Genomic DNA, 16962 nt, shown 5'->3' on the forward strand with positions numbered 1-16962 from the left:
AGGAGTGCATTACAAGAAGACAAGCAGAAGGAGTGCATTACAAGCTAACAAGCAGAAGGAGTGCATTACAAGCTAACAAGCAGAAGGAGTGCATTACAAGCTAACAAGCAGAAGGAGTGCATTACAAGAAGACAAGCAGGAGGAGTGCATTACAAGCTAACAAGCAGAAGGAGTGCATTACAAGAAGACAAGCAGAAGGAGTGCATTACAAGAAGACAAGCAGAAGGAGTGCATTACAAGAAGACAAGCAGAAGGAGTGCATTACAAGCTAACAAGCAGAAGGAGTGCATTACAAGCTAACAAGCAGAAGGAGTGCATTACAAGCTAACAAGCAGAAGGAGTGCATTACAAGAAGACAAGCAGAAGGAGTGCATTACAAGAAGACAAGCAGGAGGAGTGCATTACAAGAAGACAAGCAGAAGGAGTGCATTACAAGAAGACAAGCAGAAGGAGTGCATTACAAGCTAACAAGCAGAAGGAGTGCATTACAAGAAGACAAGCAGGAGGAGTGCATTACAAGCTAACAAGCAGAAGGAGTGCATTACAAGCTAACAAGCAGAAGGAGTGCATTACAAGCTAACAAGCAGAAGGAGTGCATTACAAGCTAACAAGCAGAAGGAGTGCATTACAAGCTAACAAGCAGAAGGAGTGCATTACAAGCTAACAAGCAGAAGGAGTGCATTACAAGAAGACAAGCAGGAGGAGTGCATTACAAGAAGACAAGCAGAAGGAGTGCATTACAAGAATACAAGCAGAAGGAGTGCATTACAAGAAGACAAGCAGAAGGAGTGCATTACAAGAATACAAGCAGAAGGAGTGCATTACAAGCTAACAAGCAGAAGGAGTGCATTACAAGAAGACAAGCAGAAGGAGTGCATTACAAGAATACAAGCAGGAGGAGTGCATTACAAGAAGACAAGCAGAAGGAGTGCATTACAAGCTAACAAGCAGAAGGAGTGCATTACAAGAAGACAAGCAGAAGGAGTGCATTACAAGCTAACAAGCAGAAGGAGTGCATTACAAGAAGACAAGCAGAAGGAGTGCATTACAAGCTAACAAGCAGAAGGAGTGCATTACAAGCTAACAAGCAGAAGGAGTGCATTACAAGCTAACAAGCAGAAGGAGTGCATTACAAGCTAACAAGCAGAAGGAGTGCATTACAAGCTAACAAGCAGAAGGAGTGCATTACAAGAAGACAAGCAGGAGGAGTGCATTACAAGAAGACAAGCAGAAGGAGTGCATTACAAGAAGACAAGCAGAAGGAGTGCATTACAAGAAGACAAGCAGAAGGAGTGCATTACAAGCTAACAAGCAGAAGGAGTGCATTACAAGCTAACAAGCAGAAGGAGTGCATTACAAGCTAACAAGCAGAAGGAGTGCATTACAAGAAGACAAGCAGAAGGAGTGCATTACAAGCTAACAAGCAGAAGGAGTGCATTACAAGAAGACAAGCAGAAGGAGTGCATTACAAGCTAACAAGCAGAAGGAGTGCATTACAAGCTAACAAGCAGAAGGAGTGCATTACAAGCTAACAAGCAGAAGGAGTGCATTACAAGAAGACAAGCAGAAGGAGTGCATTACAAGAAGACAAGCAGAAGGAGTGCATTACAAGCTAACAAGCAGAAGGAGTGCATTACAAGAAGACAAGCAGAAGGAGTGCATTACAAGAAGACAAGCAGAAGGAGTGCATTACAAGCTAACAAGCAGAAGGAGTGCATTACAAGCTAACAAGCAGAAGGAGTGCATTACAAGCTAACAAGCAGAAGGAGTGCATTACAAGCTAACAAGCAGAAGGAGTGCATTACAAGAAGACAAGCAGAAGGAGTGCATTACAAGAAGACAAGCAGAAGGAGTGCATTACAAGAAGACAAGCAGAAGGAGTGCATTACAAGAAGACAAGCAGAAGGAGTGCATTACAAGCTAACAAGCAGAAGGAGTGCATTACAAGCTAACAAGCAGAAGGAGTGCATTACAAGCTAACAAGCAGAAGGAGTGCATTACAAGAAGACAAGCAGGAGGAGTGCATTACAAGCTAACAAGCAGAAGGAGTGCATTACAAGAAGACAAGCAGAAGGAGTGCATTACAAGAAGACAAGCAGAAGGAGTGCATTACAAGAAGACAAGCAGAAGGAGTGCATTACAAGCTAACAAGCAGAAGGAGTGCATTACAAGCTAACAAGCAGAAGGAGTGCATTACAAGCTAACAAGCAGAAGGAGTGCATTACAAGAAGACAAGCAGAAGGAGTGCATTACAAGAAGACAAGCAGGAGGAGTGCATTACAAGAAGACAAGCAGAAGGAGTGCATTACAAGAAGACAAGCAGAAGGAGTGCATTACAAGCTAACAAGCAGAAGGAGTGCATTACAAGAAGACAAGCAGGAGGAGTGCATTACAAGCTAACAAGCAGAAGGAGTGCATTACAAGCTAACAAGCAGAAGGAGTGCATTACAAGCTAACAAGCAGAAGGAGTGCATTACAAGCTAACAAGCAGAAGGAGTGCATTACAAGCTAACAAGCAGAAGGAGTGCATTACAAGCTAACAAGCAGAAGGAGTGCATTACAAGAAGACAAGCAGGAGGAGTGCATTACAAGAAGACAAGCAGAAGGAGTGCATTACAAGAATACAAGCAGAAGGAGTGCATTACAAGAAGACAAGCAGAAGGAGTGCATTACAAGAATACAAGCAGAAGGAGTGCATTACAAGCTAACAAGCAGAAGGAGTGCATTACAAGAAGACAAGCAGAAGGAGTGCATTACAAGAATACAAGCAGGAGGAGTGCATTACAAGAAGACAAGCAGAAGGAGTGCATTACAAGCTAACAAGCAGAAGGAGTGCATTACAAGAAGACAAGCAGAAGGAGTGCATTACAAGCTAACAAGCAGAAGGAGTGCATTACAAGAAGACAAGCAGAAGGAGTGCATTACAAGCTAACAAGCAGGAGGAGTGCATTACAAGAAGACAAGCAGAAGGAGTGCATTACAAGCTAACAAGCAGAAGGAGTGCATTACAAGCTAACAAGCAGAAGGAGTGCATTACAAGCTAACAAGCAGAAGGAGTGCATTACAAGCTAACAAGCAGAAGGAGTGCATTACAAGCTAACAAGCAGAAGGAGTGCATTACAAGCTAACAAGCAGAAGGAGTGCATTACAAGAAGACAAGCAGAAGGAGTGCATTACAAGAAGACAAGCAGAAGGAGTGCATTACAAGAATACAAGCAGAAGGAGTGCATTACAAGCTAACAAGCAGAAGGAGTGCATTACAAGCTAACAAGCAGAAGGAGTGCATTACAAGAAGACAAGCAGAAGGAGTGCATTACAAGAAGACAAGCAGAAGGAGTGCATTACAAGAAGACAAGCAGAAGGAGTGCATTACAAGCTAACAAGCAGAAGGAGTGCATTACAAGCTAACAAGCAGAAGGAGTGCATTACAAGCTAACAAGCAGAAGGAGTGCATTACAAGCTAACAAGCAGAAGGAGTGCATTACAAGCTAACAAGCAGAAGGAGTGCATTACAAGCTAACAAGCAGAAGGAGTGCATTACAAGCTAACAAGCAGAAGGAGTGCATTACAAGCTAACAAGCAGAAGGAGTGCATTACAAGCTAACAAGCAGAAGGAGTGCATTACAAGCTAACAAGCAGAAGGAGTGCATTACAAGAAGACAAGCAGGAGGAGTGCATTACAAGAAGACAAGCAGAAGGAGTGCATTACAAGAATACAAGCAGAAGGAGTGCATTACAAGAAGACAAGCAGAAGGAGTGCATTACAAGAATACAAGCAGAAGGAGTGCATTACAAGCTAACAAGCAGAAGGAGTGCATTACAAGAAGACAAGCAGAAGGAGTGCATTACAAGAATACAAGCAGGAGGAGTGCATTACAAGAAGACAAGCAGAAGGAGTGCATTACAAGCTAACAAGCAGAAGGAGTGCATTACAAGAAGACAAGCAGAAGGAGTGCATTACAAGCTAACAAGCAGAAGGAGTGCATTACAAGAAGACAAGCAGAAGGAGTGCATTACAAGCTAACAAGCAGGAGGAGTGCATTACAAGAAGACAAGCAGAAGGAGTGCATTACAAGCTAACAAGCAGAAGGAGTGCATTACAAGCTAACAAGCAGAAGGAGTGCATTACAAGCTAACAAGCAGAAGGAGTGCATTACAAGCTAACAAGCAGAAGGAGTGCATTACAAGCTAACAAGCAGAAGGAGTGCATTACAAGCTAACAAGCAGAAGGAGTGCATTACAAGAAGACAAGCAGAAGGAGTGCATTACAAGAAGACAAGCAGAAGGAGTGCATTACAAGAATACAAGCAGAAGGAGTGCATTACAAGAAGACAAGCAGAAGGAGTGCATTACAAGAAGACAAGCAGAAGGAGTGCATTACAAGCTAACAAGCAGAAGGAGTGCATTACAAGAAGACAAGCAGAAGGAGTGCATTACAAGAAGACAAGCAGAAGGAGTGCATTACAAGAAGACAAGCAGAAGGAGTGCATTACAAGCTAACAAGCAGAAGGAGTGCATTACAAGCTAACAAGCAGAAGGAGTGCATTACAAGCTAACAAGCAGAAGGAGTGCATTACAAGCTAACAAGCAGAAGGAGTGCATTACAAGCTAACAAGCAGAAGGAGTGCATTACAAGCTAACAAGCAGAAGGAGTGCATTACAAGCTAACAAGCAGAAGGAGTGCATTACAAGCTAACAAGCAGAAGGAGTGCATTACAAGCTAACAAGCAGAAGGAGTGCATTACAAGCTAACAAGCAGAAGGAGTGCATTACAAGCTAACAAGCAGAAGGAGTGCATTACAAGCTAACAAGCAGAAGGAGTGCATTACAAGAGCAGCACAGCTCTGACAACCCTTAACCTTTGGACCCGTGCCTGTTTGTTTGTACTATGGTTAAGGTTGATGTGCATGCACATGGGGGGTGGCCCTCTCCCAGTCTGTTGTCCCCACTTGCTTCAAGATGTCCAACGTTGTTCCTGTACCCAAGAAACTGAAAGCTAACTCAACTAAATGACTATCCGTAGCACTCACTTGTGTCATCATGAAGTGCTTTGAGAGACTAGTTAAGGATCATATCACCTCCACCTTACCTGTCACCCTAGACTAGTGTTGGGTGTGTGTGTGTGTCTGGAGAATTGTACACATTTTGCCATGGGGCGGAGAGAACATTTTGCAAATGTATAACTACTTTCATGCAAATGTCTACGTTTTAGTATTTTAGTGCAGTTGAGATTGCATCATCTATGGATCTGTTTGGGCGGTATGCAAATTGGAGTGTGTCTAGGGTGTCTGGGAGGAATTGATGTGTGCCATAACCAGCCTTTCAAAGCACATCATGATTACCAATGTGAGTTCTACAGGGTGGAAGTCATTCTGGCATGAAGCCTTAGAGTTAATGATTACCAATGTGAGTTCTACAGGGTGGAAGTCATTCTGGCATGAGGCCTTAGAGTTAATGATTACCAATGTGAGTTCTACAGGGTGGAAGTCATTCTGGCATGAAGCCTTAGAGTTAATGATTACCAATGTGAGTTCTACAGGGTGGAAGTCATTCTGGCATGAGGCCTTAGAGTTAATGATTACCAATGTGAGTTCTACAGGGTGGTAGTCATTCTGGCATGAAGCCTTAGAGTTAATGATTACCAATGTGAGTTCTACAGGGTGGTAGTCATTCTAGCATGAAGCCTTAGGGTAATTGGGAACAGGAATGATGGTAGTCAGTGTAAGACATCTGGGCATTACAGAGGTTGAAAATGACTGTGAATATGACTGCCAGCTGTTCAGTGCATGTTCTGAGAAAGCACCCTGGAACATCTTCCGGCCCCGCGGCCTTGCGAGTGTTGACCTGATTAAAGTCCTTACCACATGAGCATCGGAGAGTGAGATCATCCGGTCATCTGTGTCGGCAGGGGCCCTCATGCATGGCACGGTGTTGTTACTGTCGAAGCCTGCATATAATGCATTGAGTTCTTCTGGTAGAGAGGCATCGTTGGGCAGATCACGGCTGGGTCTTCCTTTGTATTCTGTAATGACCTGTAGCCCCTGCCACATTCAACATGTGTTGGAGCCTGTGTAATATGATTCCACCTTATTCCTATATTGTCCTTTCGCTTGTTTGATGACAGTGCTGAGTTCATATTGGGACTTCTTGTACGTGTTCCTGTCCTCAGCCGTAGCCTTAGGGTTGCCTGTGATAGCCCTGTGTACGGTAGCCTTGTCCTTTAGCATGCTAGCTCAGTGCATGCCAAGGGCAGCAATAGCATTAACTTTAGCTGAGTGGCACTGATCTTAATGTGTAGGAGCGCTTCCTAGCTATGTAGCTAGCCCTGCCTGCAGCACTGAGAGAGAGAGAGAGAGAGAGAGAGAGAGAGAGAGAGAGATAGAGAGATGAGGGATCAGTGACAGGGATCACTAATATTCTGATGGTTTCTCTCTCTCTCTCTCTCTCTCTCTCTCTCTCTCTCTCTCTCCCTGTCGCTCTCTCTCTCTCTCTCTCTCTCTGTCTCTCTCTCTCTCTCTCTCTCTCTCTCTCTCTCTCTCTCTCTCTCAATTCAATTTCAATTCAAGGGCTTTATTGGCATGGGAAACATGTGTTAACATTGCCAAAGCAAGTGAGGTAGATAATATGTAAAGTGAATATATAAAGTGAAATAAACAATAAAAATTAACAGTAAACATTACACATATAGAAGTTTCAAAACAATAAAGACATTACAAATGTCATATTATATATATATATATATATATATATATATATATATATATATATATATATATATATATACAGTGTTTTAACAATGTACAAATGGTAAAGGACACAAGATAAAATAAATAAGCATAAATATGGGTTGTATTTACAATGGTGTTTGTTCTTCACTGGTTGCCCTTTTCTCGTGGCAACAGGTCACAAATCTTGCTGCTGTGATGGCACACTGTGGAATTTCACCCAGTAGATATGGGAGTTTTTCAAAATTTGATTTGTTTTCGAATTCTTTGTGGATCTGTGTAATCTGAGGGAAATATGTGTCTCTAATATGGTCATACATTGGGCAGGAGGTTAGGAAGTGCAGCTCAGTTTCCACCTCATTTTGTGGGCAGTGTGCACATAGCCTGTCTTTTCTTGAGAGCCATGTCTGCCTACGGCGGCCTTTCTCAATAGCAAGGCTATGCTCACTGAGTCTGTACATAGTCAAAGCTTTCCTTAATTTTGGGTCAGTCACAGTGGTCAGGTATTCTGCCGCTGTGTACTCTCTGTGTAGGGCCAAATAGCTCTCTCTCTCTCTCTCTCCCTCCATCTCTCTTTCTCTACAGTACCAGTCAAACATTTGGACACATCTACTCATTCAAGGTTTTTCTTTATTTTTACTACTTTCTAGTAGAATAATAGTGAAGACGTCAAAACTATGACATAACACATATGGAATCATGTAGTAACCAAACAAATGTTAAACAAATACAAATAGAGTCTATATTTGATATTCTTCAAAGTAGCCACCTTTTTCTTTGATGACAGCTTTGCACCCTCTCTGGCATTCTCTCAACCAGCTTCAAGAGGTAATCACCTGGGATGCTGTATCACTGCAGAATGCTGTGGTTGCCTTGCTGGCAAAAGAGAGAGAGAGAGAGAAGGGGGAGTGTAGAATGATGTAATCCACAGACTGGATGCTGCGACTGCACTCAGTAATAATACCCTTCTTTTCTCCCACATAAAACAAAGACATTAACTGAGAGAAAGTATGACAACACCCAGAGAGCCCGATAGCACTGGCTGAACTGAATAATGGTTGATAGACAAGGGAGGGTCAGAATAGTACTCAACTACGACACAGACACACCCTCAGGAAACCCTATACCAGTCAATCAGATCAATAAGATTAGGCACAGAGAGGCTCAGAGAGGTGCAGAGAGGCACATATAGGTGCAGAGAGGTGCAGAGAGGCACATAGAGGTGCAGAGAGGCGCAGAGAGGCGCAGAGAGGCACAGAGAGTCGCAGAGAGTTGCAGAGAGGCGCAGACAGGCACAGAGAGGTGCAGAGAGGCCTAGCGAGGCACAGAGATGCAGAGAGGCACATAGAGGTGCAGAGAGATGCAGAGAGGCGCAGAGAGGCACAGAGAGGTGCAGAGAGGCCTAGCGAGGCACAGAGGCACAGAGAGGCGCAGAGAGGCGCAGAGAGGCACAGACAGGCACAGACAGGCACAGAGAGGTGCAGAGAGGCGCAGACAGGCACAGAGAGGCACAGACAGGCACAGAGAGGTGCAGAGAGGCGCAGAGAGGCACAGAGAGGCGCAGAGAGGTGCAGAGAGGCACAGACAGGCACAGAGAGGTGCAGAGAGGAGCAGAGAGCTGCAGAGAGGCACAGAGATGCGCATAGAAGTGCAGAGAGGCGCAGAGAGGCGCAGAGAGGCGCAGAGAGGCGCAGAGAGGCGCAGACAGGCACAGAGAGGCGCAGAGAGGCGCAGAGAGGTGCAGAGAGGTGCAGAGAGGCACCGAGAGGTGCAGAGAGGCACAGAGAGGCACAGAGAGGCAGGGACAATCAAAAGACAGATTAAGGGAAACCTTCAGTCAGACAGAGAGACAGACAGAGAGACAGACAGGACATTGCATCATTCCGCTGTAGCTGTAGAGTTAATTGATGTGTGTGTGTATAGAAACAGCTGCTGCAGGTTGGCAGAGGGGAGGTAGAAATCTCCTTCTGGCGAAAGGAATTTCAATTAGGGGAAGTTGTGAGATCGATGTGTGGTGTGTGTGTGTGTGTGTGTGTGTGTGTGTGTGTGTGTGTGTGTGTCTCTTCTTTGTGAGTGTGTTTGTTTATACACTATATGTACAAATGTATGTGGATACAAATGAGTGGATTCAGCTATTTCAGCCACACACGTTGCTGACAGGTATATGAAATCGAGCACACAGCCATGCAATCTCCATAAACAAACATTGGCAGTAGAATGGCCTTACTGAAGCACTTAGAGACTTTCAATGTGGCACCGTCATAGGATGCCACCTTTCCAACAAGTCAGTTCGTCAAATGTTCACCCTGCTAGAGCTGCCCCGGTCAACTGTACATGGTGTTATTGTGAAGTGCAACAACAGCTCAGCCGTGAAGTGTTGGGCCACACAACTCACAGAACGGGTCCGCTGAATGCTGAAGCGCATAGCACGTAAAAATGGTCTTTCGTCTGTTGCAACACTCACTATCAATTTACAAACTGCCTCTGGAAGCAATGTCAGGACAAGAATTGTTCGCCGGGAGCTTCATGAAATGGATTCCCATTGCCGAGCTGCTGCAAACAAGCCTAAGATCACCATGGGCTACGCCAAGATTCAGCTGGAGTTGTGTGTGTGTGTGTGTGTGTGTGTGTGTGTGTGTGTGTGTGTGTGTGTGTGTGTGTGTGTGTGTGTGTGTGTGTGTATATATGCCTATGCATCGCAACTATCCTCCTCTTCCCTTCCAAGCTGCCAACTTCTCAATGAGAACAGATGGGAGATTATAATTGATATATAGCTGTGATGGGAGACCTGAATATTTATATACATGTATGCATACATCAAATCTGAGGTAGAGAGACATGTTGTTTTTATAGTGAGGTAGAGAGACATGTAGTTGTTATAGTGAGGTAGAGAGACATGTAGTTGTTATAGTGAGGTAGAGAGACATGTAGCTGTTATAATGAGGTAGAGAGACATGTAGTTGTTATAGTGAGATAGAGAGACATGTAGTTGTTATAGTGAGGTAGCGAGACATGTAGTTGTTATAGTGAGGTAGAGACATGTAGTTGTTATGAGGTAGAGAGACATGTAGTTGTTATAGTGAGGTAGAGAGACATGTAGTTGTTATAGTGAGGTAGAGAGACATGTAGTTGTTATAGTGAGGTAGAGAGACATGTTGTTGTTATAGTGAGGTAGAGAGACATGTTGTTGTTATAGTGAGGTAGAGAGACATGTAGTTGTTATAGTGAGGTAGAGAGACATGTAGTTGTTATAGTGAGGTAGCGAGACATGTAGTTGTTATAGTGAGGTAGAGAGACATGTAGTTGTTATAATGAGGTAGAGAGACATGTAGTTGTTATAGTGAGGTAGAGAGACATGTAGTTGTTATAATGAGGTAGAGAGACATGTAGTTGTTATAGTGAGGTAGAGAGACATGTAGTTGTTATAGTGAGGTAGAGAGACATGTAGTTGTTATAATGAGGTAGAGAGACATGTAGTTGTTATAGTGAGGTAGAGAGACATGTCGTTGTTATAGTGAGGTAGAGAGACATGTAGCTGTTATAATGAGGTATAGAGACATGTAGTTGTTACAGTGAGGTATCGAGACACAGTGGAGAGAATGTGTATAGAGGGGGTGTTTCAACTAGTCACGACCAGCTGTTGTCGGACTCAGGCCGGGTTTACTCACACACACACACACACACACAAACACACACACACACACACACACACACACACACACACACACACACACACACCCTGGTGAATCTGTAAGCAGGAGGTGTAACAGGACCTCGTTATAACTCTCACACCAAGAATACACACACACCTCGAATGACAACAGAAGGGTAGACACACAGACATACACATACACACAGACGTCAATCACGACAACAATAGAAGGCTAGATACAGAGAGGAGAAGATAAGAAAAGGAAGGAGAGAGGAAAGGGAAGAGAGAGGAAAGGGAAGAGAGAGGAAAGGGAAGAGAGAGGAAAGGGAAGAGAGGAAAGGGAAGAGAGGAAAGGGGGGAGAGGAAAGGGAAGAGAGAGGAAAGGGGAGAGAGGAAAGGGAAGAGAGAGAGGAAAGGGAAGAGAGGAAAGGAAAGAGAGAGGAAAGGGAAGAGAGAGGAAAGGGAAGAGAGGAAAGGGAAGAGAAAGGAAAGGGAGAGGGGAAGGGGAGGGGGGAAAGGGGAGAGAGATGAAAGGGAAGAGAGAGGAAAGGGGAGAGAGAGGAAAGGGAAGAGAGGAAAGGGGGGAGAGGAAAGGGGAGAGAGAGGAAAGGGGAGAGAGACGAAAGGGAAGAGAGGAAAGGGGGGAGAGGAAAGGGGAGAGAGAGGAAAGGGGAGAGAGGAAAGGGGAGAGAGAGGAAAGGGAAGAGAGAGGAAAGAGGAGAGAGAAAATGGAAGAGTGGAAAGGAAAGAGAGGGGAAAGGGGAGAGAGGAAAGGGAAGAGAGGAAAGGGGGGAGAGGAAAGGGAAGAGAGGAAAGGGAAGAGAGAGGAAAGTGAGAGGGGAAAGGGGAGGGGGGGAAAGGGGAGAGAGGAAAGGGAAGAGAGAGGAAAGGGAAGAGAGGAAAGGGAAGAGAGAGGAAAGAGGAGAGAGAAAATGGAAGAGTGGAAAGGGAAGAGAGGGGAAAGGGGAGAGAGGAAAGGGGAGAGAGAGGAAAGGGAAGAGAGAGGAAAGAGGAGAGAGAAAATGGAAGAGTGGAAAGGGAAGAGAGGGGAAAGGGGAGAGAGGAAAGGGGAGAGAGGAAAGGGGGGAGAGGAAAGGGGGAGAGAGGAAAGGGAAGAGAGGAAAGGGGGGAGAGGAAAGGGAAGAGAGAGGAAAGGGAGAGGGGAAAGGGGAGGGGGGGAAAGGGGAGAGAGGAAAGGGGGGAGAGGAAAGGAAAGAGAGAGGAAAGGGAAGAGAGGAAAGGGAAGAGAGGAAAGGGGGGAGAGGAAAGGAAAGAGAGAGGAAAGGGAAGAGAGGAAAGGAAAGAGAGAGGAAAGGGAAGAGAGGAAAGGGAAGAGAGAGGAAAGGGAGAGGGGAAAGGGGAGGGGGGGAAAGGGGAGAGAGGAAAGGGAAGAGAGGAAAGGAAAGAGAGAGGAAAGGGAAGAGAGGAAAGGGAAGAGAGAGGAAAGGGAGAGGGGAAAGGGGAGGGGGGGAAAGGGGAGAGAGATGAAAGGGAAGAGAGAGGAAAGGGGAGAGAGAGGAAAGGGAAGAGAGGAAAGGGGGGAGAGGAAAGGGGAGAGAGAGGAAAGGGGAGAGAGACAAAAGGGAAGAGAGGAAAGGGGGAGAGAGAGGAAAGGGGAGAGAGGAAAGGGGGGAGAGGAAAGGGAAGAGAGTGTGTGTGTGTGTGTGTGTGTGTGTGTGTGTGTGTGTGTGTGTGTGTGTGTGTGTGTGTGTGTGTGTGTGTGTGTGTGTGTGTGTGTGTGTGTGTGTGTGGCCCCTTGTTCTGCTGCTAACCTCCCCCTTTGAGACTAAATATATTGCATCCATTGATCTTCTGTTCATTATTGATGTACCACATTCCTTCCCAAAGGGACTTACACAGGCGTTTTGAATGACTTCTTATGCCAAAAGTGTTACTGCATGTGTGTGTGTGTGCGTTTATTTATTCAGTGAATGTGTCTGAAATCTTTCTTGCCTACTACTTACTAAAACGACATACTGTGTACTAATAGTACTACACACTGTGTACTAATAGTACTACATACTGTGTACTAATGGTACTACATACTATTAAACATACTGTTTAGTAAAAACCAATGCGTTGTTTCCGGCTATTCCTTCATTTTGGTGTGTGTGTGTGTTTGTGTCAGGCTTTAGCAGGGATATGGCTGTGATTACTGTTACTAAAAGATGGGAACACACTTGTAATGAGACAATGGCCGTGTCTGAAAACCCGTTCTTGCCTTCTGGTCTGAACGATCGTGAGACAGATGCAGGAATGCGTAATAGTTGTGCCGTGTAAAGGCCCGGGGACGCAGACCAAACAAACACTTTACAAAAACACAGGGTTGAAAACCAAACAAACACGTTACAAAAACACAGGGTTGAAAACCAAACAAACACGTTACAAAAACACAGGGTTGAAACCCAAACAAACACGTTACAAAAACACAGGGTTGAAAACCAAACAAACACGTTACAAAAACACAGGGTTGAAAACCAAACAAAAGAGAGAGGAGAACCTCAAATAAATAACACTGGCGCACAATGATACCACACGGGACGAGACCCCAATTCATCTGCGAATCCACAAGGGCATGAAAGCCAAAACACACAGCACAGGTAGTCACACACACCAACGGACATTGTAACAATAACCGACAGCACCACGCTGAGCAAGGGCACATATATACAATAACCGACAGCACCACGCTGAGCAAAGGGCACATATATACAATAACCGACAGCACCACGGCAAAGGGCACATATATACAATAACCGACAGCACCACGCTGAGCAAAGGGCACATATATACAATAACCAACAGCACCACGGCAAAGGGCACATATATACAATAACCGACAGCACCACGCTGAGCAAAGGGCACATATATACAATAACCGACAGCACCACGCTGAGCAAAGGGCACATATATACAATAACCGACAGCACCACGCTGAGCAAAGGGCACATATATACAATAATCAACAGCACCACGCTGAGCAAGGGCACATATATACAATAACCGACAGCACCACGCTGAGCAAAGGGCACATACAGTGCCTTGCGAAAGTATTCGGCCCCCTTGAACTTTGCGACCTTTTGCCACATTTCAGGCTTCAAACATAAAGATATAAAACTGTATTTTTTTGTGAAGAATCAACAACAAGTGGGACACATAAATGACGTGGAACGACATTTATTGGATATTTCAAACTTTTTTAACAAATCAAAAACTGAAAAATTGGGCATGCAAAATTATTCAGCTCCTTTACTTTCAGTGCAGCAAACTCTCCAGAAGTTCAGTGAGGATCTCTGAATGATCCAATGTTGACCTAAATGACTAATGATGATAAATACAATCCACCTGTGTGTAATCAAGTCTCCGTATAAATGCACCTGCACTGTGATAGTCTCAGAGGTCCGTCAAAAGCGCAGAGAGCATCATGAAGAACAAGGAACACACCAGGCAGGTCCGAGATACTGTTGTGAAGAAGTTTAAAGCCGGATTTAGATACAAAAAGATTTCCCAAGCTTTAAACATCCCAAGGAGCACTGTGCAAGCGATAATATTGAAATGGAAGGAGTATCAGACCACTGCAAATCTACCAAGACCTGGCCGTCCCTCTAAACCTTCAGCTCATACAAGGAGAAGACTGATCAGAGATGCAGCCAAGAGGCCCATGATCACTCTGGATGAACTGTAGAGATCTACAGCTGAGGTGGGAGACTCTGTCCATATGACAACAATCAGTCGTATATTGCACAAATCTGGCCTTTATGGAAGAGTGGCAAGAAGAAAGCCATTTCTTAAAGATATCCATAAAAAGTGTTGTTTAAAGTTTGCCACAAGCCACCTGGGAGACACACCAAACATGTGGAAGAAGGTGCTCTGGTCAGATGAAACCAAAATTGAACTTTTTGGCAACAATGCAAAACGTTATGTTTGGCGTAAAAGCAACACAGCTCATCACCCTGAACACACCATCCCCACTGTCAAACATGGTGATGGAAGCATCATGGTTTGGGCCTGCTTTTCTTCAGCAGGGACAGGGAAGATGGTTAAAATTGATGGGAAGATGGATGGAGCCAAATACAGGACCATTCTGGAAGAAAACCTGATGGAGTCTGCAAAAGACCTGAGACTGGGACGGAGATGTGTCTTCCAACAAGACAATGATCCAAAACATAAAGCAAAATCTACAATGGAATGGTTCAAAAATAAACATATCCAGGTGTTAGAATGGCCAAGTCAAAGTCCAGACCTGAATCCAATCGAGAATCTGTGGAAAGAACTGAAAACTGCTGTTCACAAATGCTCTCCATCCAACCTCACTGAGCTCGAGCTGTTTTGCAAGGAGGAATGGGAAAAATGTCAGTCTCTCGATGTGCAAAACTGATAGAGACATACCCCAAGCGACTTACAGCTGTAATCGAAGCAAAGTATTACTTTAAGGGGTCTGAATAATTTTGCACGCCCAATTTTTCAGTTTTTGATTTGTTAAAAAAGTTTGAAATATCCAATAAATGTCGTTCCACTTCATGATTGTGTCCCACTTGTTGTTGATTCTTCACAAAAAAATACAGTTTTATATCTTTATGTTTGAAGCCTGAAATGTGGCAAAAGGTCGCAAAGTTCAAGGGGGCCGAATACTTTCGCAAGGCACTGTATACAAATACAATCAGTGGGAATAGGGGCCAGGTGTGCGCTATGAGGGATCCATGACAGTATCCCCCCCCCCCCCCCACCCGACGCACTAGCAGCGCAACAGCACCCGTCTCGAGGTCAATCAAAGGAACGCAGTGCGGGTCAATCAGGACCCGATGCAGCTGCCCAAGTTGTGTCAGTGTCGGACGGACCAGTAGCAGTGGCGTTCTACGGACCGGTTGTGACAGTGTCGGACGGACCAGTAGCAGTGGCGCTCTACGGACCGGTTGTGACGGTGTCCGACGGACCCGTAGCAGTGGCGCTCTACGGACCGTTTGTGGCGCTCTACGGACCAGTAGCAGTGGCGCTCTACGGACCGGTTGTGACGCTGTCGGACGGACCAGTAGCAGTGGCGCTCTACGGACCGGTTGTGACGGTGTCGGACGGACCAGTAGCAGTGGCGCTCTACGGACCGGTTGTGGCGACGTGGGACGGACCAGTAGCAGTGGCGCTCTATGGACCGGTTGTGGCGGTGTCGGACGGACCAGTAGCAGTGGCGCTCTACGGACCGGTTGTGACGCTGTCGGACGGACCAGTAGCAGCGGCGTTCTACGGACCGGTTGTGGCGATGTGGCGAAGTGGGACGGACCAGTAGCAGCGGCGTTCTACGGACCGGTTGTGGCGAAGTGGGACGGACCAGTAGCAGCGGCGTTCTACGGACCGGTTGTGGCGAAGTGGGACGGACCAGTAGCAGTGGTGTTCTACTGACCGGTTGTGGCGAAGTGGGACGGACCAGTAGCAGTGGCGCTCTATGGACCGGTTGTGGCGGTGTCGGACGGACCAGTAGCAGTGGCGCAGAGTGTTCTAAAGAGTTGGTAGTATGATTAGTTCTAAAGAGTGTTCTAAAGAGTTGGTAGTATGATTAGTACACAGAGTGTTCTAAAGAGTTGGTAGTATGATTAGTACACAGAGTGTTCTAAAGAGTTGGTAGTATGATTAGTACACAGAGTGTTCTAAAGAGTTGGTAGTATGATTAGTACACAGTGTTCTAAAGAGTTTGTAGTATGATTAGTTCTAAAGAGTTGGTAGTATGATTAGTACACAGAGTGTTCTAAAGAGTTGGTAGTATGATTAGTACACAGAGTGTTCTAAAGAGTTGGTAGTATGATTAGTACACAAAGTGTTCTAAAGAGTTGGTAGTATGATTAGTACACAGAGTGTTCTAAAGAGTTGGTAGTATGATTAGTACACAGAGTGTTCTAAAGAGTTTGTAGTATGATTAGTTCTAAAGAGTTTGTAGTATGATTAGTAAACAGAGTGTTCTAAAGAGTTTGTAGTATGATTAGTTCTAAATAGTTTGTAGTATGATTAGTAAACAGAGTGTTCTAAAGAGTTGGTAGTATGATTAGTTCTAAAGAGTTTGTAGTATGATTAGTACACAGAGTGTTCTAAAGAGTTTGTAGTATGATTAGTTCTAAAGAGTTTGTAGTATGATTAGTACACAGAGTGTTCTAAAGAGTTTGTAGTATGATTAGTTCTAAAGAGTTTGTAGTATGATTAGTTCTAAAGAGTTTGTAGTATGATTAGTACACAGAGTGTTCTAAAGAGTTGGTAGTATGATTAGTACACAGAGTGTTCTAAAGAGTTTGTAGTATGATTAGTTCTAAAGAATTTGTAGTATGATTAGTAAACAGAGTGTTCTAAAGAGTTTGTAGTATGATTAGTACACAGAGTGTTCTAAAGAGTTGGTAGTATGATTAGTTCTAAATAGTTTGTAGTATGATTAGTAAACAGAGTGTTCTAAAGAGTTGGTAGTATGATTAGTACACAGAGTGTTCTAAAGAGTTGGTAGTATGATTAGTACACAGAGTGTTCTAAAGAGTTGGTAGTATGATTAGTACACAGAGTGTTCTAAAGAGTTGGTAGTATGCTTAGTACACAGAGTGTTCTAAAGAGTTG

This window comes from Oncorhynchus clarkii, chromosome 13 (assembly GCF_045791955.1).
Source record: "Oncorhynchus clarkii lewisi isolate Uvic-CL-2024 chromosome 13, UVic_Ocla_1.0, whole genome shotgun sequence".
In the NCBI taxonomy this organism is placed as follows: Eukaryota; Metazoa; Chordata; class Actinopteri; order Salmoniformes; family Salmonidae; genus Oncorhynchus; species Oncorhynchus clarkii.